Raw genomic sequence first — 27,232 nt, 5'->3', positions numbered from 1 at the left:
TAAATAGGACACTGTTACTAAATACTGTTATTTCTACAAGGTCTTAAATACACCTGTAATAAATATGTGAAATTCCTTTATGCAACATTGCTTCAGAAGAACTTTTGTAATTGGTGGTGAGAAAGTTGTATCGCACATGCTAAGGTGGGTTTCTAGCCTGTATCTCTTGCGTTCCTGTAGTGGGCACTGAAATAACAGGTGGTCGACTGTTTGTGTGGGCTGTTCACAGGGACATGAAGAGCCATTTGGGTTGTCAATTTTGAAACGTTCAAAATATGAATTAAATTTTCCGTGTCCAGTTATAAATTGCGTGGATATGTAAGATGGTTCATAATTCTTTACGGTTAATCTATATTTAACTGTTGGAAAATATAGTGATTTTGTGATTTGACCATTTGTACTATTTAACCACATTGCATTCCAGTCATTTAAGATGTCCACCTTCATTTGCAATTTTACATAAGAGAGGGGTTGTTTAGAGTATGTGTGTTCTGTTTCCGAAATTGCGGCCATCTTGGCTAGATGATCTGCTCTTTCGTTTCCTGTGTTCCCTACATGACCACGTACCCAATCGAAACATACATGTTGCTTACATAGTAACAAAGTTTCCCTAATACCAACCGCAACTGGATTGAGGTTATATTTATCGTCAATTGCTGCGAGTGCTGCTTGAGAATCATATAAAATTCGTACATTACACGGTCTATTTACACTCCATTCTGTTGCTTTCTTCAGTGCTATGAGTTCCGCCTGGAATTAAGATAGAACCTTACGGTAACGTTTATATGAAAGGAAAACTCAACAAGTTTCGAATCCTGTCGGTAGAGGTGCGCAGACACGGTTTCTTTTCGTAGATTGTCAAAATGGCGACACCGCAAATGAAAGCGCAAACTGTGTTGTGGTGTGCGGAGTTTAAATCAATCACAAGAACACTAGAAATACATCACACTAACATATGAAAACAAAAACACACACAAGATCGCATCCTCATTTAGAAAACAGAAATACAACATAGCATACAGAACAGAAAACACACTACAAAGACATCTCAACACACAAACTACACAAACAAATAAACACAACCACACAGGCGTATACAAACCCACATGCAATAGTTGCGACAATTTCTACATTGGACAGACAGGCAGATCATTCCAAACTCGATACAAAGAACACATTAAAGCTATAATCAGAGGACACAATAGATCTACATATTCCGAACACATAACTAATGCTAACCACACATACAATAACATAAATACAGACATGGAAATCCTACACATACAACCCAAAAACCAAAAACTCAACACACTAGAACAATATGAAATATACAGACACACTAAAACACACCCTGATCAAATTCTCAACAGACAGATCAATTTCAGAACACACACTATTTGACACCACATTTCAACACTTTTCAACAATCGAACGCACCCACACAACAGGCAGCGAAGTTCGAGATGACGTCGAGATCTAGTAGGCTCTGAGGATGGTGCGAAGAAGCACCGAAACAGCTGTAAGCCGCACATGCTTACATAATTAACACGAGTAAGATCGCCGTTGAATCAATTATTTTTATTTTTGTGTCAGAATTGGAAACGAAAATGGATGATTTTGAAATATAACTTACTACGCCTTAATCCTGCTAGCTGACTATTAAGTTTATACGTATATTGCCTGAAATGTCAAAAAGGGAGAGAATAAATAATTGTATTGTTTTGAATAAGAGCAGTGGTTTGTTTGGATGCCTAGCTTCTATTATTTCGTTTTCTAACGTGACAATTGAAGTATGAGGACACGATAATTTACAATATGTAGTCACAGAAACATCTGAAAGTGAGTTGCTAAGGAGTCAGATAATTACTTGGTTTTTAAAATAGATCAATCAATGTCCGCACTATCCAAATGTCATTAACGTTTCCAAGTAGAAAAATAGAATAAAAGTTCCGGAAAATTATTGTGGAGTTTCACAGAGTGCAGGATATACTTCATTTGACGTAGGTATGAGATCTTCACGCTCAAGTGAACCAAACCGGAACGAGGGAGAGCGAGAGAGTGGAATATAAAAAAAACAAGATTAATGATCTCGTAAGACGAATGCTGAGTTAGTACTGCATTGACGAAATCATTTCATGCCAAAATTTAATATATTATCTAAGCTACACACGTCCAGTGGTAGAAAATAGGAATCCTTCAATTTTCAAGTCATAACATGCTAGAATTCTGCTAACTCCGTTTTGACGTCCGGAGGGAATACTGGGATTTCTTGGGGATTTTTTTTTTTTTTTGTTTTGTTTCGTTTTTAAATTCTGTGCCTGTTTTTCTCTTTCAAACAAAGGCGGACTGGTTGTCTGCATAAAGCTGTTATATCTTCTACTTTTATTGGGTCAGCTTCCTCTGAAGGTTTTAAAATTTATATTAGCAAATGCATTTGTTTGTAGAGAACAACAATACAAAAGGAAACTTCTGTAAGAGATTTCCGCCTTCTTATGAATAAGTAAAGCGGAAAGATTGGAGACTGTTCTGCTTAACATACAAAATAGGATCAAGTTACAGATTTGAAGTGTTAAGATTCAAATATTATATAAGAGAGTGCAATTAAATTACACGTAACTCGTATAAACATTCCAAGCCACCTGTGAGCAATTCACAGAGTATTTAAAAATGAAATCAGGAAAAATACTAATATTAATTTCTACAAAGTTACGGTTATAACAGTATTACGCAGTAGATGTGAAACCTGAACACAGGTACGAAATGCTAATCGACATAATATAATATTGTGACAGCTGCAACGGGGTTCGAATACGCGTCCAACAGGGCGCGCGGCAGACGAGACGCTGGTACGGGGAGCATCTGCATGCTGAAGGGCAGAGGGGGTGTATTACGTCAACGCGACGAGGGGAATTTGCGCGCGCAACTGCTACGTGCGGAGTGAAGGGGGGACGGACCCTCCCGACTCTTCCAGAAGTCCGTCGGAGTGGAGATATCCAGATAATTCGAGAGAGCTATCTCTGCACACCCGTAGAAATTTCTCGCAACTATGGTTTAGCTATAAAAGAAGAAACGCGAGCGAACTTGGGCAGTTTCAGTTTATTCAGCCAGTCAGTAAGCTAGCGTTGTGAACAGAGCAAGCCAGCCAGTCTTGTGTACCGGAGTTCGACTTGAGTGTGCGTCCGCAACTGTGTCAGCATCCGAAGGCCTGAGTTCGAGTGCAGTGGACCGCAGTTGGAGGGACCTGAGTTCGAGTACAGTGGACTGTCTCTGAAGGTCTGGGGTTCGAGATTCTGTGAACGCGAGTGACTGAGTCAGAAGAACTGTGAACTGAGAACTGACAGTTCTGATTTGTAAATAGTGCTTTGTAAATATTAGTTAAGATTAACAGTTCGTTGTTGTTCGTAATAGTCCAAGTAAATTGTCATTGTCGTCAGTGGAGTGCAATAACGAACGCTGTGTTGCTGTGTGGAGAGCGTTTAAGGTGAATTATAGAAAGAAATTATTATTGCTTTAAGTAAAAGTTACATTGTTGAGTTGAAATAAAAAGCCACCTGTGAGCAATCCACAGAGTATTTAAAAATGAAATCAGGAAAAATACTAATATTAATATCTACAAGGTTACGGTTATAACAGTATTACGCAGTAGATGTGAAACCTGAACACAAGTACGAAATGCTAATCGACATAATATAATATCAAAATCTGGCAGGAAATGCCAATGATTGAGTGAAACGCCTTAAGGTATATGTACACCTTTACATACGGTACAAAAAAAAATTGTTTTGCATAATTTTGCTCTGTAAAATTTTTATGCAATTGAGAATGGTACCAGAAAGAGAATGAAGTGAACAGATCCCTTGAAATTATGTCTAAATTGTTTTTAAAAATTATTTTGTTTATAATTTTGACATACAACTTGAAACATGATAGCTCATGCAGTTTTTAAGATAGAGCCATATTTTTTCACTGTTTTATAGCTAAAACTATCCTTTAATGCCTGACATACAGCTATTTTTATTTCTATTTATATTAATTAAATATTACTATATATGTAACTTATACTAATATTTTATATTGCATAAATCATGTAAAAAATCCATAGATAATTATTAACTGTATTAATGTTATTTTACTCATTGTCAGGCACTAGGAGACAGTTCAAGCTTCAAAATGACACAAATATCTTGTTGGTATCACTATATTTGGCTGAGATATCATGTTTAAATAGTACATTATGCAACGAGTCTATATGGTAGTAATTAAGACGCAAGTATGATAGTTTATGAAACGAGCGCAAGCGAGTTTCATAATTTTCATACGAGTGTCTTAATTACCATTATAGGCAAGTTTCATACGACTTTTTATGCTCGACCATATTTCTAACTTGAAATTTTTTAAAATTAGATCTTCTTATGGTTATGTGCGAACTGACCTGAATTGTGAGATGTGCGCAGACGCGAAAGTATTGAATTTTTTCCGAGGCCGAATATCATTGACCTTGGCAGAGAATAAGATTACTCTGATATAACCTGGAAATTGATTTAGAATTGAAAAACGAGATGACAAATTGAATTTATTTGAATATTATTTACAATTAACGCTAATTATTATTGTAACAGAACATAACCTTCTGCGACAGTATTGGATTTCCAGCCTCCGTGACTTTTCGCTAATTGTCTTTCGATTGCATATCCGAGAATAATCGATATAACGGTACAAAGCTGACTTGTCATTGGCTGAACACATGTGCTGAGGTGCACTCGGATCCCGGCCAACTAGTCACTTATAACGAGTGCACCTCAGCACATGTGTGGACTTCGGTTCTACGTTCATAGACACCTATGATGTAGTGCAAAGGGCGACCACTAGAGGGAACCCAAGAGTTGGAACTTAATCTGAGACGATTCTGTCCGACGCCGGGGTGGTATCCGGTGTGGCTTAGTGGATAAAGCATCAGCACGCAGAGCTGAAAACCCGGGTTCAAATCCCGGCGACGGAGAGAATTTTTCTCCGTTCCATTACTCTTTCATCGTATGATGACGCAGAATATTGCATGAAATATCATATGTACTTCGGTACATTGAAATAATAAAATATTTATGAGGAATATTGTACAGACAAGATACAATTAAACATATCTATGGAAGTAATGAAACAAACATATCCTATGAGAAATATCTTAAAAGTATTTATTTCAGTCACTGACTTCACAGCATATGTTTAAGGTGCTTTACCTTTACATTACATATTTAAAAGACGTATGAACGTTTTTGTTGGTCTACGCCATCATCAGATACGAAGTACATTTCAGCAATATCAGTGCTCTCTACATAATATCTACAAATGGCATGCAAAATGAGACATATTAAAAAATCAACATTGCTGTGATACACATTGACATTCTATATGACTACCTTGATTGTCACTTACTTAAAATACACGTATAGATTACAAAAAAATATTGATTTACATATATATATATATATATATATATATATATATTGATTTACATATATATATATATATATATGTAAATCAATATTTTTTGTAATCTATACGTGTATTTTAAGTAAGTGACAATCAAGGCAGTCATATAGAATGTCAATGTGTATCACAGCAATGTTGGTTTTTAATATGTCTCATTTTGCATGCCACTAAATATGTTTTGTATTTGTAGATATTATGTAGAGAGCACTGATATTGCTGAAATGTACTTCGTATCTGATGATGTTGGCGTAGACCAACGAAAACGTTCATACGTCTTTTAAATATGTAATGTAAAGGTGTAGCACCTTAAACATATGCTGTGAAGTCAGTGACTGAAATAAATACTTTTAAGATACAATATAGACTTCTCTGAAAAATTAAAAATGAATTGCAAAACTATGAGAAATAGTTAAATAAAATATGTAGTAACAAATTATTGATAATTAAAACAAAGATTTGATAGATTCAATGTTAAAAGTGTGGAAGGCACTCGTGATAAGATAAAATTATGTACGGACAATTGTTTCTGAAGCTAGGAATTATGTGGCATACTACTGATTACATCTTTGAATAATTTACTTTAAAACTGCAATATTGTTTGATAGTTCCTGAGGGAGCTAGGTAGGGAGTCCAGAAATTGCTGAAGCTGTGAAAGAAGAAGAATAGTGAGCTGTTTAGGAAGACTTAGATAATAAAAAATAATTTTTAGAACGAGTGACAAGGCTGTGATATGGGGACAAAAATTAAAACGCATTGATGGGACTGTCATTACTAATGTTCGGGGGAAAACAAGATAACCACGTGCTTTGAGCATTCTTGCAAGAATTACACAAACGACTGTAGCCCCACCCAGAATGAGGGTATAGATTTCTCTTGTTTCAGAATTTGAGACAAGACGCCTTTGTTTATGAGGCTTGGCTTCCTGATTACCCTCGCTATAAAATATCCCGGGGCGATGTCTTCCGAAAACGTCAGCTGCTCAGTGTTTTCTTACAAATTTTCCGGTGGCTACATCAGGATTTATAATAGCGGAAACAACCAGGGCCGCGTCTCAAAAAGTCATTGCGGCACACAATGCGACTCCTTCAGAGCGAAATCGCTCCTGGCAGTCCTGACGAAAGATGATCCCAGCAAGACTGAAGATGTCGTAATTAAAGTTATTGGAGATGTGCACCAACGCCAGGAGATTGATAATTCTTCATGGAGATTATTCGGTTCTGTCAAGAACTACACCTCATTCAAAAACGGGCTCTCAAGTGTTGTCGGAAAAATTCACTATTAAAATGGGACACACTCACGGACAGGAGAACGCGAATTCGATTATGCGTACTGTTCAAAACATACAGAGGTGAGCCTGCCTGGAGAGAAATAAAAAATAGGTTGCAGCCGCCAAATTACTCTTCAAGGAACGACCACTCATATAAATTGTGGGAAAGAAGACAGAGGACGGACACTGGAAAGTTTTATTTTCTCAATCGTACTATCATGGACTGGAATGCTTTACCTGCAGACTTACTAAGGCTTTACCAACAACCAAAAATGTATTTAAAAATAGGCTTAAGGACCTTACTAATAGACGGTAATTATACTCAGTATTTAATGGGTGTAAATGATATGTTGTTATTGAAGTGTTGTATCAGTGAAGAATTATGTTGTGTCAGTGAAGTGTGTTGTGTCAGTGAAGTGTGTTGTGTCAGTGAAGTGTGTAGTGTAAGTGAAACGTGTTCCTGTCAGTGAAGCTTTATAGTTTATAGTGGCAGTGCAAAGTATTTGAACAGTGAAATGTTTTTGAAGTGTTAGTGAAATCAGGATAGAATCAATGAAATGTGTCGTAGTTCCAGTGCAGTGAGTGAGTTGACAGCGAAATGAGTGTAATGTTGAAAGGTACTTCTGCAGATATTAACATATCATACTCGTGGGTTTTAGTTCGATCTTAGTTTTAAGATAGAAATTAGATTTATTTCAAATGTTATTTTAAGTGATCGTTTCATTTAATTTAGGATATTCTCTGTTATTGTTATTATTATTATTATTATTATTATTATTATTATTGTTAGTATTAATTATTAGTATTATTATTAATTGTATTTTAATTAATAAGTTTATTATTGTCATTATTGAGTGTAATTAGTTACCACTGCCACCGGGTATATACCCATTCCAGTGTGAATAAATACATACATATATTGTCCTAGATATGGTGGTCTCAAAAATCTCCGTTCGTTGTTTGAAGTAGAAGGGTGAAGAAATGGAGGATCTAGGGAGGAAAGCAGCTAATATGATTTCATGTACCGCGAAGTGAACTTCACAAATAAGAACTGGAAATCCATGTACAGTGGACTTTCTTACGTTCGATTGAACTTAATTGAAAGTTCAGTCCAATAAGGGTAATAATAATAATAATAATAATTTAATAATAATTTATTTATTTAATCTGGCAGAGCTTAAGGCCAATAGGCCTTCTCTTCCGCCCAGCCAGACTCTAATTCCAATTGAATACAATTGCTTACCTTAGTCTAATATCTAGACCATAAGACAACATGAAAGTAAATAATGAAAGTTGGATAACTAATGTTAGTGTGACAATAATAAACACTGGTAAGAAATAGTTATAATAATAATAATAATAATAATAATAATAATAATAATAATAATAATAATTAGATAAATATCTGTATATATATATATAACCATTAAACATTGAGAAACCTGAAACAGCTATTATTGTTAACAAAAATTGTTAGAAAAATATTTCGTTAGCCTATTCTTAAATTGAACAATTTTTCCCTCGAAATTATTCAAATCAACTTTACTGGGAGTTATACCTGAAATCTTGATTTGTATTCTTAAATTGGTTTGATGTCTGACAGTCCCTGACATTACTCGGTAGGGAATTCCAAAGTCGAGGAACAGCCACAGTGAAAGAAGATGAATATGAGGATGTTCGGTGGGAGGGAATGGATAATATTGAGGAGTGTTGTGATCGTGTGTTTAGGTTATGATGGGTGGATAAATTTTGAAAACGAGACGCAAGATAGACAGGAGTGAAGAAATGCAATATGTGAAAGAGAAGGGAAAGACAGTGGATTTTCCTACGATCTTCTAGACGGAGCCAGGACAACATTTCGAGGGATGGTGTTACGTGATCAGCCCGGCGAATATTGCAGACGAAACGGACGCACATATTATGAACACGTTGTAGTCTCTGCGCCGAAGTAACACTTAGGTCAGTAAGCAGAATATCACAGTAATCGAAGTGGGGCATCACGAGTGTTTGTACTAACATTTTTTTTTTTCATGGAAAAGGATAGAAAATTCTTCAATCGCCTAAACGAGTGGATTAATGAGAATACTTTTTTGCAGGTTTCTGCAACTTGAATGTTCCAATTTAAACTTTTATCCATATAAATACCTAGATTCTTTACTGATTCACTGAACGGAATTTTGGTGCCGTGTATTTTAATCGGGAACGAATTTGGTATGGTAATAGTGCTTAACAAATGTGAATGGCCCACAATGATTGACTGTGATTTTTCTGGATTTAGTTAAAGTCGGAATTTCCGTGTCCATGTTCAGATTGAGTCCAGATCGTCATTAATTTTAGTTATTGCATCATTTATTTCGTCAGTGTGGAATTTTATGTATATTTGAAGGTCGTCTGCATAGAGATGGTGTCTGCAGTACTTTAGAGATTCTGATATGTCGTTGATATAAATTGTAAATAGTAAAGGTGACAGGTGAAATGAATACAAATTCTTATTGGTTATCCATCAACGAATACAGTACTGTACTTGCATTTCCTGCCCGCCCCGAGACTTGTGTATGCGCTTCTAGTACCACAGTGGATTTCGACAGTTCCGTCTCACAAAGGACACAATTCTGAAATAGAAAAAGAAGAGTTCATTAATTTAAAATCGGTGATTAAATATGGATGTCCTAATCAATAAAATATTCTGTTTTCCTTTAACAAAAGTATTACTACAAGACAAGGAACCAATGCCCATTCAAATGGCTAACATATTTCTTAATGCCCGTATAGGGGAGTGTCTAATTCTCCTACGTAAGCAGTCGAACTATGGGATGTCGAACTTGTTTTCTGTCGAACTTAAGAGCTTCCACTGTAGTTGACAGAAGACGAAATCGGCAATGAAATAACAGACTAACAAGGAACGTTGAACCTTTGGAAGAAATATGTAGAAGAGCTATATGAGACATGGAGTCGTCCATATAGATGACTTAGCTATATAGAAAATGAAACAGCCACATCAGAAGAAGAAAATTGATTTTTTATTCTAAGGGAAGAATTTGAGCCAGTTTTTAGGAAATAAGTAGTGAGAAAGCAACAGAAGTTGATGGGATTCCCATTGAATTGATGAAATGCTTGAGTGAAGACTTTCTATCATTTTTCAAAAGAAATACAGGGTGATCCGTTTTGGTATGGATAAAATAAAAACACCGTAAAACATTTACTACTATACTTTATTTGTTGAAACTTTGTGCATACAACACTGAAAGATGGGAGATTCCTCAGAGCTCAACATGACCCCCATTGCGCACCCTGCACAACTAATAACGGTGATGCAATTCAGCTCATGTCCGTTGTAACATAAGAGGGGTGATTTGTCGGAAAGCTTGAGTAATTTTTACTCTCACATCATCAATATTCCTGGGTTTCTGACTTTAACAAAATCCTACACGAAGAAGTCAGGAGTGGTTAGATCTGGGGAGTTTGGGGGCCAAGCCAAGAGATAGCTGCTTCTCGTAATGGGTTTCGCCTGTCAACTCCTGGAGATTTTTTTTTAACACAGAACCTGTTTCTACAAATGTTCGATACCACAGCATTATGAAATCGTATTTAGGTACATTACGCACACCATACTCAAGTCGAAATTTCTTTTGATCTCTTTTAACACTCTCAAATTTAACATACCAAAGAACACATTGTGCCCTCTGTTAATTTGTAGTAGCCATTTTAATCATTTACGATTTTCTTTTGTCTTTTCTGATTATGGATTGTTGATTGTAACATATGGAAAGTCCCATCTTTTAATCATAATATAACCGGCAATAAATTTTTCCTGCTATCATAATAGCTTTATAATAATAAATTAATATTATCCGTGTCCAAACGGAACAGTCTGTATATGAGGAAGGCGAATGACCTGAAGATTTCGCGGGGACACTGTTGCTACTAATACTGAAGAAAAGTAATGCCAGAAAGTTAATGAGTTTAAGACGATCAGCCAGATATCACACTCGGCGAATATACTCCTGCGAATACTGACTCGCGAAGTGAAGGGAAACGACTGGAAGCATTTGAAATGCGGATATGGAAAAGAATGGAACGTGTGAAACGGACAGACAATAGTAATATACGTTACAAGAGCGGTATGTTGACGTTTTCATGGTCGAGGAAAAGATTGAAAAAGCGAAACGTAGTTGAGCTTTTTTAATTTCCGAGAACATGAATACAAACATACCGCTCGTGTATCGTACATTATTTTGTGCGAAGATCGTTTATTACATACCTGAAAGACGAATTTCTAATTAGTTGCAATGAAATCTCCATGTTGGCTTCTGTTTAATGACGCCAACTTTGGAACACCAAAATATCATTGTTGCTGTAAAAGTTTTCTGTGTTTACTATACTCCAGCAGGCCGTGATATACGTCTGTCTTTTTTTTCTCCCCAGAGTATAAATGCGAACTTAAAAGAAACGGTAAGGTTATGTAATGATTTATTTTTCATTTTAATATTTTAACAATATTATTTATATAACATATTGCAGTAATAACATCGGCATCTGGAATCTGGTTGATTTTTTCACGACTTCCTTAATGTTACTTGTATCAGGAATGCAATAAGTTTCGTGGAGTAGTAGGCTTTACTTAATTTTTGCAAATATTTAAAAACAATAATTAACAGTGCAATTTAGGTGAAATTGCAGTGGTAAGTTTCCAATTTATAATTATTACTATGTTAAACGTTTCTAAAAATAATATGTTAAAAGCCTAAAGCAGTAAAATGAATGTCGCGCTTAAGCGGTAAGAAGAGGGAAATTGTTATGTGTGTTACGTTGGGAATACTGAATGTGGTATTTCACACTTACCGCGTATTGGTTCTGTGCGGAAAACAAGCAAATACGCACGATCTCGCACAAAATAATAAACTGTGCTAGAAAGAGTGGGTGAAGAAGAATAATGCTGAAACTGATCGGGAAGAGAAAAAGGAATTGGCTGAGTAATTGAGAAAGAAGAAACACTCTACTGAATGATGCACTGGAAGGAATGGTGAATGGGAGAAACGTTCAGTGCAGAATAAGATATCAAATAACAGACAATATTAATGCACGGTTTCTGGTATACGTTAGTTAACTTTTATTATACATTGAACTATATTGATAACTTTAATCAGTTTCCGGAAAGTTAAATCTAGATTTATCAGTGCTGTTAACTAAGAGTTGTGGTAATTGCCCACATCTGACACCTTCCACACAAGTCAAATATTTAGGAATTGTTATAGATCATGATTTACGTTGGGATAAACAAATTGATTTTGCGCGAGATCGTGCGTATTTGCTTGTTTTCCGCACAGAACCAATACGCGGTAAGTGTGAAATACCACATTCAGTATTCCCAACGTAACACACACAACAATTTCCCTCTTCTTACCGCTTAAGCGCGAAATTCATTTTACTGCTTTAGGCTTTTAACATATTATTTTTAGAGACGTTTAACATAGTAATGATTATAAATTGGAAACTTACCACTGCAATTTCACCTAAATTGCAATGTTAATTATTGTTTTTAAATATTTGCAAAAATTAAGTAAAGTCTACTACTCCACGAAACTTATTGCATTCCTGATACAAGTAACATTAAGGAAGCCGTGAAAAAATCAACAAGATTCCAGATGCCGATGTTATTACTGCAATATGTTATATAAATAATATTGTTAAAATATTAAAATGGAAAATAAATCATTACATAACCTTACCGTTTGTTTTTAAGTTCGCATTTATAGACTGGGGGGGGGGGGGGAAGACAGACGTATATCACGGCCTGCTGGAGTATAGTAAACACAGAAAACATTTCATAGCAACAATGTTGAAGAAAGATATTTTGGTTTCCGAAGTTGGCGTCATTAAACAGAAACCAACATGGAGATTTCATTGCAACTAATTAGAAATTCGTCTTTCAGGTATGTAATAAACGATCTCCGCGCAAAATAATGTACGATACACGTGCGGTATGTTTGTTTTCATGTTCTCGGAAATTAAAAAAGCTCAACTACTTTTCGCGTTTTCAATCTTTTCCTCGACCATGAAAACGTCAACATACCGCTCTTGTAACGTATATCACTATTATGTGTGCAAGTATAAGAAAGACAATTTATAAATTCATAATACTTCGAAATTTTATCACTAAGGAGGCATTGAGAATAACATCGTTTTTTTTTTATTATTTCTGTCGACTATATTAATGTTTTTATTGAATTTCACTGGCTTCTATATGATTATCAATATATATTAAATGTGTTTTTCTCTCTTTTTCTCTTTCTTCTTTATTTTTTTTTTGCCCTTCTGTGTTATTTATTGGTTTGAATTAAGTTACTTAATGTATTTAGCAAACTGTCCTTGTAAATTTTATGTTATATTATTGGCTAAGACTACACCGTACACGAGCCTGGCTCTTACGGTAGTGGCGAGAAACATTTTTGTTTTATAATTTTAATTTGTACTCACTATCTAGCTAGTTAAATAAATCATTAAATAAATAAATGATAAGTTGACTAAAAAAACTTCAATTTCAATATCTATTGTTGTCCATAGATGTTTCCATTAGTAATTTGTTAGTGATTTTTTTAGTTATTTATAGTTACGTTTGTTTACAAATGTTTTCAGTAGTAGGCCTAATATGTCTAATAGGTACCAACGAACAAATAAATCAATAAATAAATAAATAAAAAATTAATTAATTAATTAATTAATTAATTAAATATTAGGCCTACCTTAAGCTCTCCAGCAAAATCTTTAACATTTGCGCAGTTTTCAAGGCGTTTAATAATATTTACTTTGTCAAAAAATACTCAGACGTGAACGTATTTGTGATACGATGCTTTACCGGTATGTGGGGGTTTGGATTCTCGTCACAACTACAGACCACGTTGTACTGTATTGCTACCTTCTTTAGACTCAAACCGATTCTACTAATTCGGCTGAATAGTGTACACAAGAATTAAAGGGTTCAGAACCATAGTGGGCCAAGCGCCATTTATTAAAATTGAGAAAGGAAGGGTTAAAGTTAAGTGAATACCATAGTTTAATGAAGATTTATATATAATTTAGTTTTAATGTGTATACTTTATAATACTTGCTATATGTTTCCATTGAATTATGGTAATAGTAAATGGCGCTTGGCCCACTATGGTTCTGAATCTTTCAATTACCCGTTTATTTTATTTTATTTATTTATTTAACCTGGTAGAGATAAGGCCATTAGGCCTTCTCTTTCCCTCTACTAGGGGATTACAACTACAATATTAAGAATACAATTACTTACTTGCTTACTTACAAATGGCTTTTAAGGAACCCGAAGGTTCATTGCCGCCCTCACATAAGCCCGCCATCGGTCCCTATCCTGTGCAAGATTAATCCAGTCTCTATCATCATATCCCACCTCCCTCAAATCCATTTTAATATTATCCTCCCATCTACGTCTCGGCCTCCCTAAAGGTATTTTTTCCTACAATTATAATTACAATTAATATTAAATTTACATATAGTCCACAATTTGGGACATCTGGCAGAAATCTACGGCTGACCATTAGGATCCAGAATACAAAGCGGAGGTTAAATTGAAAATACAATATGATTGCGGAGAGAATACGGAACAATGATAAATTTAAAAATAAAGTACAATTTGATTTCGGAGAAACATGAGATGAAAATACATTGAATAGTAATGAAATGAAGTAAAAAAAAAAGAATTACATAGTATTATACAATAAAAATCAAAGTACTGAAAGATTAATTGATTAATAAAAGCTAGATAGTTTATTGTAAAAGTTAAGAAGAGAGAAGCATTTCTTTTCTTGATTAAGTAAGAAAATGCTTAATAAGTTTGCTTTTGAACGCTACTAAATTCCGACAGTCTCTGATGTCACTGGGTAGGGTATTCCACAAACGCGAGAGCGAGATTGTGTATGATGACTGTGTATGGGTGTATTAAATTTACAAATACAATAAAAATCAAAGTACTAAAAGATTAACTGATTAATAAAACCTAGACAGTTTATTGTAAAAGTTAAGAAAGAGAAGCATTTCTTTCATTGAAGAAGCATTTCTTTTATTGATTTATTGATACGTTATTTGATATGAATGAATATACAAACGCTATTCACTTTTATATATATATAGAATTCTGATATTGTTGCCTTGGTAACTCTGACCAACTTTCTGAATGAGCGCTCAGAACCAGTCCGCCCCTGGTTACTAGAGTGTGACCGACGTGAGGCATACATTTATTTTCCTCCTCTGGACCAGAAAGACGAGTCACAAAACCACCCCTTCGGTTAAAATCTATGCGTACTGATACTATGCATTTTCACCCTTAAAGCTTCACCGTGGCTACGAATAAATAAAAAAAAAAGAGTGGGCGTCGGTAGGGGACGAAATGGAGGTGGGAGTGATGTTGGAAGATCCTATGCTGTTCCCCTCTCAACTTCCTTCGCAAATTGAGTCAAGTAGAAACTCCGTTATCATCCTTCAAAACAGTTTTCTCATGCGAAGCCCATGTGTACATGCATGGAGCCAAAAGAGTAACCCTTAACCTTTTGTGTGTACATAGCGACTTGTGTCTAGGCGTGATGCCATTCAGGGCTGAAGACGTTTTATAAATTATAGCCAATGCTCGTGTTGGAAGTTAACTTCGCTTCTCCTATATCATTATTAAAAAGTTGTAGTTTGATATATCGCTTATCAATAAAAAAAGTACATATAAAAAAGAAAGACGAAAGGCGTTCACATTTACGTCTCTAAATTTTCTATCTGACAGTTTCAAGAGAAAGGAGAAAAAAAAAATGAAGAACGAAAAGGATAAAAAGAAGCAGTTGAAGTGATTCGTGATTTATTTGTTTCGGTGAAGGAAATAATGTATGAGCCATTTATACAATACGAAAATTGTTTAATTTCTTTCCCCATCTTCTTTCACATGCTCTCCCTTTCTTTAGTGCTCCTAACCCTACGTTTATAAAATTATTTTTTGTCTTCCCTCATATACATAAACATTGAGAGCGATTGTATTAGACTGCGGAATAATCTGGCTGTGATTTATAACCTTCTAGGCTGCATTTATAATGAGAATTATATATAAATATAACGGTAATTTGAAGCTTATTGCTCTGTTAGCCAACGAAATAATTCACAATCATACAAAGGCAAGCATGAAATTAAACGGTTACACAGAAGCTTGCAAAACCCGAGTTTCCAAGTTTATGTTTACGTAAAATCATCCAATCATGAATCACCACAGCCAGCCAGCTAAAATACACAATACAACGAAGCTTCGGGGCAGATGTCAATGAAAATAGTAAAAAAAAAAATCGATTGTTTAAATGTATATTTATTTTATTCTCTGTGACCCTTAAAGATTGGGCTGCCAAGATCTTGTGTCGAAATCCAATATGGAAATGTTCCAAAATAATTACTAAATGACTTGATGCCAGACCACTATTTTTTATGATTTTAAACTTTATAAATTATTTCATGAAAATGATAAACAAAATCGGGTTTTTAATTTGTTGCTTTGTTCTGTGAACTTTAAAGATTAAGTTGTAAAAATATGATTCCAAAATTTCTCCAGGAACAGCCCCAAAATAATTATTAAATGTCTTGATGCCACACCACTCTTTTTTATGATCCTAAACCATAAACTTCATTTTCTGAAAATGGTAAAAAAAATGATTTATTTAAATTGTTATTTTTTTCTGTGATGTTTAAGGATTACGTTCTCAAAACTTTATTTCAAATTTCTTCAGGAAGTGCCCCAAAATGATTGTTAAATGCCATGGTGCCACACCACTCTTTTTTTATAATCCTAAATTATACCCTTCATTTTCTCAGAATGGTAAAATGAATCAATTATTTAAATTGCTATTTTATTCTGTGATGTTTAAAGATTAGGCTGTCAAAACTTTATTTCAAAATTCCATCAGGAAGTGCCCCAAAATAATGATTAAATTCCATGATGCCACACCACTCTTCTTTATAATCCTAAATTCTACCCTTCATTATCTCAGAATGGTTTTAAAAAATTGATTATTTAATTAGCTATTTTATTCTGTGATGTTTAAAGATTAGGTTGGAGAATTTTATTTCGAAATTCCATCAGGAAGTGTCCCAAAATAATGATTAAATATCATGATGTCACACCACCCTTCTTTATAATCCTAAATTCTACTCTTTATTTTCTCAGAATGGTAAAAAAAATCTATTATTTAATTTGTTATTTTATTCTGTGATATTTAAAGATTAGGTTGGAGAACTTTATTTCGAAATTCCATCAGGAAGTGCCCCAAAATAATTATTACATTCCAGGATGCCACACCACTCTTCTTTATAATCCTAAATTCTATCCTTCATTTTCTCAGAATGGTAAAATAAATTGATTATTTAATTTGTTATTTTATTCTGTGATGTTTAAAGATTAGGCTGTCAAAACTTTATTTCGAAATTCCATCAGGATGTGTCCCAAAATAATTATTAAATTCCATGATGTCACACCACTCTTCTTTATAATCCTAAATTCTACTCTTTATTTTCTCAGAATGGTAAAATAAATCGATTATTTAATTTGTTATTTTATTGTGTGATGTTTAAAGATTAGGCTGTCAAAACTTTATTTCGAAATTCCATCAGGAAGTGTCCCAAAATAATTATTAAATTCCATGATGTCACACCACTCTTCTTTATAATCCTAAATTCTACTATCTATTTTCTCAGAATGGTAAAAAAATGTATTATTTAATTTGTTATTTTATTGTGTGATGTTTAAAGATTAGGCTGTCAAAACTTTATTTCGAAATTCCATCAGGACGTGCCCCAAAATAATTATTAAATTCCAGGATGCCACACCACTCTTCTTTATAATCCTAAATTGTATCCTTCATTTTCTCAGAATGGTAAATAAATTGTTTATTTAATTTGTTATTTTATTCTGTGATATTTACAGATTAGGTTGATGAACTTTATTTCGAAATTCCTTGAGGATGTGCCCCAAAATAATTATTAAATACCATGATGTCACACCACTCTTCTTTACAATCCTAAATTCTACCATTTATTTTCTCAGAATGGTAAAAAAAATCGATTATTTATTTTCTTATTTTATTCTGTGATATTTAAAGATTAGGTTTGCAAAACTTTATTTCGAAATTCCATCAGGAAGTGCCCTAAAATAATTATTAAATTCCATAATGCCACATCAATCTTCCTTCCTAAATTCTACCTTTTATTTTCTCAGAATGGAAAAAAAGCGATTATTTAATATGTTATTATATTCTGTGATGTTTAAATATTAGGTTGCAGAACTTTATTTCGAAATTCCATCAAGAAGTGCCCTAAAATAATTATTAAATTCCATAATGCCACATCACTCTTCCTTCCTAAATTCTACCTTTTATTTTCTCAGAATGGAAAAAAAGCGATTATTTAATATGTTATTATATTCTGTGATGTTTAAATATTAGGTTGCAGAACTTTATTTCGAAATTCCATCAAGAAGTGCCCTAAAATAATTATTAAATTCCATAATGCCACATCACTCTTCCTTCCTAAATTCTACCTTTATTTTCTCAGAATGGAAAAAAAAAAAAAAAGCGATTATTTAACATGTTATTTTATTTTGTGATGTTTAAATATTAGGTTGGAGAATTTTATTTCGAAATTCCATCAAGAAGTGCCCCAAAATAATTATTAAATTCCATGGTGCCACGCCACTCTTTTTCCATAAACTTTATTCGTCATTTTTCTAACGTTATATTTTGTTTTTACATAAAACTCAGAAACAAACTGATTAATTTTGCTGAAATTTTATACATATAACATTTTATATATTTAATTTTGTAAGCCAAACCTTCATAACTGGTATATTCTTGAATTAGTATAAAATTTGTTACGCAGAAAAATAAATTCTGGAAAATTACTTTAAAAAAATCGTAGTAAGAGGAGCACAGCTCTCAAGTGTCATAGAAAATAACCCTGACAAGCAAGTTCTTCACTTGTATGAAGTTTTTTTTTTTTCCACTAATGGCGAGGACTTGACAACGCGTTTCATCTAGAAGATCCTTTGCTAAGCGGGTGCTTAAGCAACTAACGTCAGATTTAGAGACTTTCGTAAAATTTTAATTATTTGACACTCAAGTGTAAACGTTTCATGTTAGAAGCAGAGATGACGACAATAATAATAATAATAATAATAATAATAATAATAATAATAATAATAATAATAATAAGCATAATAATAATAAATATAAAATAATAATAATAATAATAATAATAATAATAAATATAAAATAATAATAATAATAATAATAATAATAATACTCACTGGCTTTTAAGGAACCCGGAGGTTCATTGCCGCCCTCACATAAGCCCGCCATTGGTCCCTATCCTGGGCAAGATTAATCCAGTCTCTATCATCATATCCCACCTCCCTCAAATACATTTTAATATTATCTTCCCATCTACGTCTCGGCCTCCCCAAAGGTCTTTCTCCCTCCGCCCTCCCAACTAACACTCTATATGCATTTCTGGATTCGCCCATACGTGCTACATGCCCTGCCCATCTCAAACGTCTGGATTTAATGTTCCTAATTATGTCAGTTGAAGAATACAATGCGTGCAGTTCTGTGTTGTGTAACTTTCTCCATTCTCCTGTAACTTCATCCCTCTTAGCCCCAAATATTTTCCTAAGCACCTTATTCTCAAACACCCTTAACCTATATTCCTCTCGCAAAGTGAGAGTTCAAGTTTCACAACCATAAAGAACAACCGGTAATATAACTGTTTTATAAATTCTAACTTTCAGATTTTTTGACAGCAGACTGGATGATAAAAGCTTCTCAACCGAATAATAACAGGCATTTCCCATGTTTATTCTTTGTTTAATTAATTAAGTAATAATAATAATAATAATAATAATAATAATAATAATAATAATAATAATAATAATGCTTTATTTTTTCTGCCAGAGTTAACGCCGTAAGACATTCTCTTCTACTCAACCAGATGATAAAAAGGAAGTACATGATGGAACTTTGTAATCATATGTAAGACTTCAAACTCTTAATGAATTGGTAAAGAATGAAGCAGTAATTAGGAGAGGGAGAGACCGATTTATTAGCGAAGTGATATCTCCATATTCCTATTACATGTATTCGCGGGGATGTTCTGGCGACTTCGTTAGAATTAGCTTCCCACACAGGTGTTTCGACACTTGTCAGCATCGGACAGATTTAGGGCCACCTTGAGCGGGGTTTCGTATAGACTCGATGAAGCATAAAAGCCGAAGTCGGACTAGACCCGTGGGAAAGATACTGCCAAGCTTGGGTTTTCCAAAGAACGGGTATTCTTGTGGGATATACAAACTAATTTGACGTTATGGGAAATCCAAAGTCTAAATTTAGAGATGACATATTTCGCGCCCAATAAGAAGAGATCTTGGTCCAGCTTATGAGGTCACTTTGGACCAATAGGGAATAGATTTTAGGCCAGTTAGTGACGTAGTTTTTAACCAATAGAATAGTTAGTTTTAGCGTAGGATAGGTTTTTATAAATAAGGGTGACGGGGAGCGGAGATAACGACTACTATTCCGCCGCGGAGCGGAGTTCATCAAAACAACTTCACATCGTGTCGGCGGCCCTACATACAGGGCACAATAACTACTTCGTTTGGTGTCGACAGGACTACTATTTCGCTTCGTGTCGACACAATCACAACATCTCATCGTGTCGGCGACCCAACTTAATAGTCTTTCTTCAGGCGAAGACTCGATAGATTGAACTTTGTCATCGGCGAGACTACTCGCTAACGTTTAGGAGCTTCGATCGTAGTGTACGGGACAGAGTATTGAATTTATAGTATCGGATAGAGCTTATTCAGAGCTGCAACTGAGTCGATACAGAATTGCGACCAACGATTGAATTATAAGTCAGCCGGAAATACATACTCTAGGGTTTACCAAGTGAATACGACAATAAACTTATAGTTTTGGAATTTACACTGCCTTTTATATAAGTAGCCAGCTTGGGATTATTCCCGACATCAACCTACACCACAACCGTACCTCGGCTACCCTGAGTGAATCTCACGCAACACCGAGACGCACCCACCCTCAAATGGCGCCCAACGTGTAGTCACAATAACCACTCACCCTCAAATGGCGTCCAACGTGGGAACTCAACAACGACACCACCCTCAAGAAAGAGTGGTAGGGAGAGAGTAATAAATGAAGGCGATGTGAAGGGATGAAGGAATGGAATGCCAAACGAGAAAATGAAATCAGATACTTGCTTTTTGTGTTCTTTAAAATTTGTATCAAATTATGGGAAGAGAGATATACGAAAAGGAAAGCAAAAGGAATGATGAAATGTGAAAAATGTTAAATATAGAAAATAAGATTAGAGATTGGCTCACTAGTTTTTCAAATGATCCCTGAAGTGTCATTGAAAACCATAGATAAGCTTGCATGGAAACTGGCGCAAGATACGGAAATGAGGAGAGCGGCCCACTTTTGTGGGAAATTCATTCTACAAGAGTTCTGGAGGTCGAATTCCCAAACGAATTCTACTTTACGTGCCGACTTGCCGGCGTCACGTTCCACGCTGAACTTGCCAGTACGTGCTTCAGCTCACCTGGACGAAGAAGTACCTTGGGGCAGGCCCTCTTGAATCACCGGAGTGACCACTCCAAGTCGATGATGACTGTTGTACATCTCTTGCTAGATGTTTGATCGCCATCTCGTCATCGTCATATTATTGAACCATTATTTTGTGATCAAGCCATCGTCATAAATTTTATTCATAGACTTATCGCCATCAAAACCTTGCAACCAACAACCCATGAACATTAATGTCCCGCTATTATACACTATAATAATATATTTTTCATTATTATTAAATCGTAAATTCTTATTGGTACAATTAAACGTACACTCATAAATAAAGTCGCACTCTATCCAGGCTGGTGTACGTGCTCGCCCACGAGACCTTCTTGATAGAAGAACTCAGAACAAAACTCGATCTGCCCTCCACTTCCAACTGGAAGAAAGCTCTAGACGAGAGGATAAGGAAGAGGGAAGACATCTGGGAGGATTTCTACACAACGGAGGCCATGATAAACCGGACCTGGACAGACACGAACCAGAAGCTCCGCCACTTCGTGACATCGCTGGCGGTTCATGGATACCACCACAAGATATGCAGAATTCAGTGTTTCCACGAACCGGACGACAACTGTGGGTGTGTCCTATGCAACAAGACATGTGATAGATACCATATCCTAGTCTGTGGGAATCGGCAGCTATCAGTCATTAACTTTGTTCAATCCAAGTGACTTTCATTTATGCACAATTTGTGCGCTTTATTATTATTATTATTATTATTATTATTATTATAAATAAAGTCGACAGAGAAACTGTACTCAAATTTTACAAGACGCTGGCAATTCCGACATTGTTATATGGTTCAGAAACGTGGATTCTGACTAGAGCTCAACAGAGAAGAATTGAGGCCGCTGAGATGAGACTCTTAAGGCCACTAGCAGGATTTAGACTACAGGACCATAAGAGAAACGAAGATATACGTCGAGAACTGAATATCGAGAGTGTAATAACTATAATTGAAAAATATAGAAATAATTGGTACGACCATATAACAAGAATGCCCAACGACAGGATACCTTTCAGAACATTGTGTTATAGACCTACACGAAGAAGACGAATGGGAAGACCAAAGAGACGTTGGAGAGATCAATTTGATGGATAAAATTCTGGAGGCGGAACAGGCCATCGGCCTAAACCTTGAAGTTATTGATGATGATGATGATGATGATGATGATGATGATGATGATAAATCATAAATTGCACTTAAGGGAAGACTCCACTGAAAATCATGAAAATTTTTCCAATTTTTTTTTTAGCTATTTCACTTATTCAGAATTTATATTTTCATACCCCAAATGGATTCAGCTCAATTCTGATTAAAAATACTCGTATTTTTACACTTTTTAAATTAAGGCTGAAAGGGGGCGTGGAATTTTTAAAGAGCTGTCAAAATTGTTTTTCATCAAAGAATTATTTTTTAAAATTTCTGATTACAAATCTAGTAACTTTTTGTTGGCTCCCTGAAGTTACTAGATGAATGTAGCGGAGGAGAATATTAATTTACATAAATATTCATTTTATTTTCAAATCTATTTTTCTGTGTTCATTTTTGTTGATTCAACACCAACTTTCTTATGCCAAATATTAATCAATCTGGATGAAATTTTTACTGCAAGTATTTATGAGGTAGCTGCATGTTTCTATGCATTTATTTTGTGAGAAATGCTGCTACTTTATTTTATATATATTTTTCTTAAGAACACATTACAAAATCTCTGAAAACTTTTTCACAATTTTGTAATAAGCACTTCCCAACCTTGTATCTTAATATACTATTAAATTATTATTAATCATGAAGCTCGTTTCCCCGGTTCAGTATTTCTCAGTGAAAAATAACATCTTCCCCTTCTTCTTCCCTTCAAGTATTAGGCCAAATGGCCTGTTACGATCTCACAGTTGAATTTTCAATCCAGCGCTTCTTTAGACGACCGAGGGATCTCTTCCCGTTTGGACGATAGTGGAGCATGACTTTTGGGATTCTATCTCTATGCATTCGATGCAGACGATTTATCCAGTTGTTCTGATAATGTTTTGCGTGATTAATTACAGGTTCTAGTTGTAATTCTTCCATTACATCTTCATTGCGTTTGTGATCCCATTTCGTGTATCCCGCTGTATATCTCATAAATTTCACTTCATTAGCCGTTATTCTACTTTCGTCTTTCTTCCTCAATGTCCATGCCTCATTGCCGTAACAAAGTACAGGTCTCGCCAAGGTCTTGTATAGGCGAATTCTAGTATGCCTTTGTATATACTAGGGAAGGTTTCATAATGGTGTTAATTATTCCCATTGTTTTGGTGTATTTAGAAATTTTCTGTGAAATGTCTACTTCATCGAAAAAAGATAATGTGTATCCGAGATATGTAAAATAATTTACTCTTTCTAATATTTTTTAATCTAAACATATTTTGCTAGGCACAGGGTATTTTCCGCAGAAGGCCATAATTTTAGTTTTTTCTTTATTGATTTTCATATCATATTTAATTCCAATTTTATTAAAATTACAGTAAAATTTGAACGTTATAATTCATCTTCTCAGGATGCCACCAGAACTAAATCGTCTGCAAAAAGTAAATAATCTAGTTGTAAATGTCTGTTGAGTTGTACAGGGACATCATTTTATTTTTACTAACATTTTTAATATTAACCTCTCTATACCTTTAGAGAACCGGAAAAACCGCTTGCTCCCCCCTCCTAAGACTGGAGTTCGATGATACTGGCGTAAAACACAAATCACTCTACTAGGTATAGGAAGGAAGAAAAGTAGTTCATCCATTTACGTAAACTAGGAAATATCGCGATTTTGAGTTTGATAATTTTCATTAGGTTTTTCTTTAATCAAAGTACAGTACGGTATTAAGAATAAGTGTTTTTACTCACGAAGTGAGTTATCCATGCGAACGTATTCATTATGCAGTGTATACTGTCTACAGCACATTAGCGTACAATATAGATAAAGAAGTTAAATTGAAAAATAATCATAATATGAATATTTAAACACAATTTTGAAAATGGTGGCCGTTCATTTCGATACAGGCTTCAGTTCTTTTGTGCATATTATCGCACTATAGACTATTGCATCTAATTCCAATTGCCAGTTTCGTCCTTCGTACTAGTAACTCATGTTGAAATAATTCTGTACCTATTCTACGTACTGTGAATTCAATCTTCACTTCTGCCCGACCCGAAAATATAAAATTACTCAGACATGCTATCTACTGTCCGTCCAAGTGGTTATGCCGCAGGATTGTAGAAAGGGAGAAAATCACGTGACAGTTAATTACTTAACGAGGCCCTTTTATTTAAGTTAAATTAAACAGCTGTATAATATTACGTAAACTTCCAATTCCTAAGAGAAATTAATGTTTTCAGAAAAGAGCTAAGACAGCCTAGCTATTACAGAGGGGCGAGCAGAAGCAGGTGGGGGAAATCGGGATGCGACGTAGGCAAACGGACAGTACCTGTGCGAAAATATGATTCAATATTGAAAGCTCTTTTGTCACTGGAAAACGCGAACATATTTCTGGAACGTACTATACTCAGTAACTCAGTACTGCTTACTATCTGCGGTCTTGGTTCTGTGTGGAGTTGGAACTTCCTTAGTAGAAGGGGTGGGAGTGAAGTACATTAAAAAACTCAGGTACAATAAAAATTGAAGTAAAAATAAAATGATATCCCTGTATATATCCATGAGGCAATTGTTTCCATTCTCTAATTATTTGTTTCATTATATATATATATATATATATATATATATATATATATATATATACAGTAGCGTGCAAATTAATCCGAACACGACATATTTTTACATTTTCTGTCAGTGTTGGCCTCACAGCTGCTCATACCGCTTTAATTGACATCTGTAGTACGTGTAATTCCATTGTTGAAAATCTGTCGTTATTATTTTTTTTATAATATGTGACATTTTGCCTGTCGTTTTGTACTTATAAGCATTTCAGTTGTGTTGAAGACTTAATACTGCAATTCTGTGTACATTCTGTCGTCTGCACAAATGGATACAACTCCACGAAAACGGTCTAAAATTATAACATTAGCAGAGCATTCTTCTATGACACAGAGGCAAATTGCTGCAGAATGTCACATCGGTTTGGCTACTGTTAATTCAATCATAAAACGATACAGGGAGACTGGATCCATCACACCCCAGAAAAAAGGCAACTGTGGCCCAAAAAAGGAAGACTTCACCTGCAGATGATCGTTTAATTGTCAGGAAAAGTAAATTAAATCCTAGACTAACTGCTGTCGACTTAACCCGCGAGTTAATGGCTACCACTGGGGCGAATATTCATGTCACAACAGTGCGGCGTAGGCTTTTGGAAGCTGGACGAAGGGCTCGTAAGCCTATTAAGAAACAACTGCTAACCCCTGTTATGTGCAAAAACCGCTTAATGTGGGCAAAATTACATCAACACTGGACAGTGAATGACTGGAAGAATGTACTTTTTTCCGATGAGTCTCATTTCGAGGTCCACAGCCACCGTGTTTCTTACGTACGGAAAGGATCCGAAAAAGTAACAGCAGCTCATCTCCAACAAGCACCCAAATACCCCCTTAAAGTAATGTTTTTGGGTTGTTTTACAAATGAAAGGCCTGGAGCATTAATACCTATCAAGGGAATGATGAATTCTGACAAATATATTCACTTATTGGAAACCAGAATCGTACCCCAGCTGCAAAAATCATTTCCGGATGGCAGAGTTGTGTTCCAACAAGACCTGGCACCATGCCATACGTCTCGAAAAACTACAGAATTCTTCAACAAGAAGAATATTCAGGTACTCCCCTGGCCAGGCAACTCACCCGACATCAACCCTATTGAGAACTTGTGGTCAATTTGCAAAAGAAGAATGCAAAAAATGGATTGTTCTACAAAGGAGAAGATGATTTCTGACCTCATTGGTGTATGGTTTCGCGATGAAGAAATGAAGAATATTTGTGGGAAATTAGTGGAATCCATGCCATATCGTCTCAGAGCTGTTATTAGGAACAAGGGAGGCCACATAGATTACTGAGGTATGTCTTAGATCCTTTTTTTGAGTGTTTTTGCATAAGTAATTACGTTGTTCGGATTAATTTGCACGCTACTTATATAATAAATAGCAACGGTGAAAGGTCGTAGCCTTGTCTTACTCCTGTATGAATTTCTGTGCAAGAAAGATAACTGCTTTAAACATAGTACTATAGAAGTATTGTGAGATACAAACGGAGATGGTGAAACTAACTGTAAGCTTTGAGTGTCGAAACTGGCCATAACATCAAAGTTTTTATTGTACTTGGCGTGTGAAATAAAACTAAAATATGATCGAAGTGCGAACGCAGTAAATTCTCACTTGAATACGTGCAGTTTGCTATCTTGTTGTATATTATTAAGTTGAGCCCCTGTTGCCATGGGGACTCTTATGAAGTTAAAGACGGTTTGTCTGCCTCTCTAGAGAGAAGAAAATTCCGAAGGCGAGTTGTGTGCTTATCTGTGGATTTATTTAGCGGCCTTCACTGCTACTAATCTGTTCTGGCCGCGGCGGACGATGCTTTGTGCGTGACTGGACTCAACATTTCCCGACCATCCTCATGTTTAAGATTTGGAAACGCCCCCACCATGTTCCAATGTTAATTAAATGAATTTGAATCTGTAGCTACTGACAAAAAAATGTTCACATATATTTGACAATTCTAAGCTTTTGTTTGCAATACAACTTGTAGCTAAATGGATTAGTGTTTTGTTTAGTGTCTTTCTTTCCAAAATTGTTCGCTGGAAATCTAAGAAAATAAATGACAGCA

This window comes from Periplaneta americana, chromosome 7, assembly GCF_040183065.1.
Source record: "Periplaneta americana isolate PAMFEO1 chromosome 7, P.americana_PAMFEO1_priV1, whole genome shotgun sequence".
Classification (NCBI taxonomy): domain Eukaryota; kingdom Metazoa; phylum Arthropoda; class Insecta; order Blattodea; family Blattidae; genus Periplaneta; species Periplaneta americana.
Note: the sequence above shows the minus strand (reverse complement) of the source record.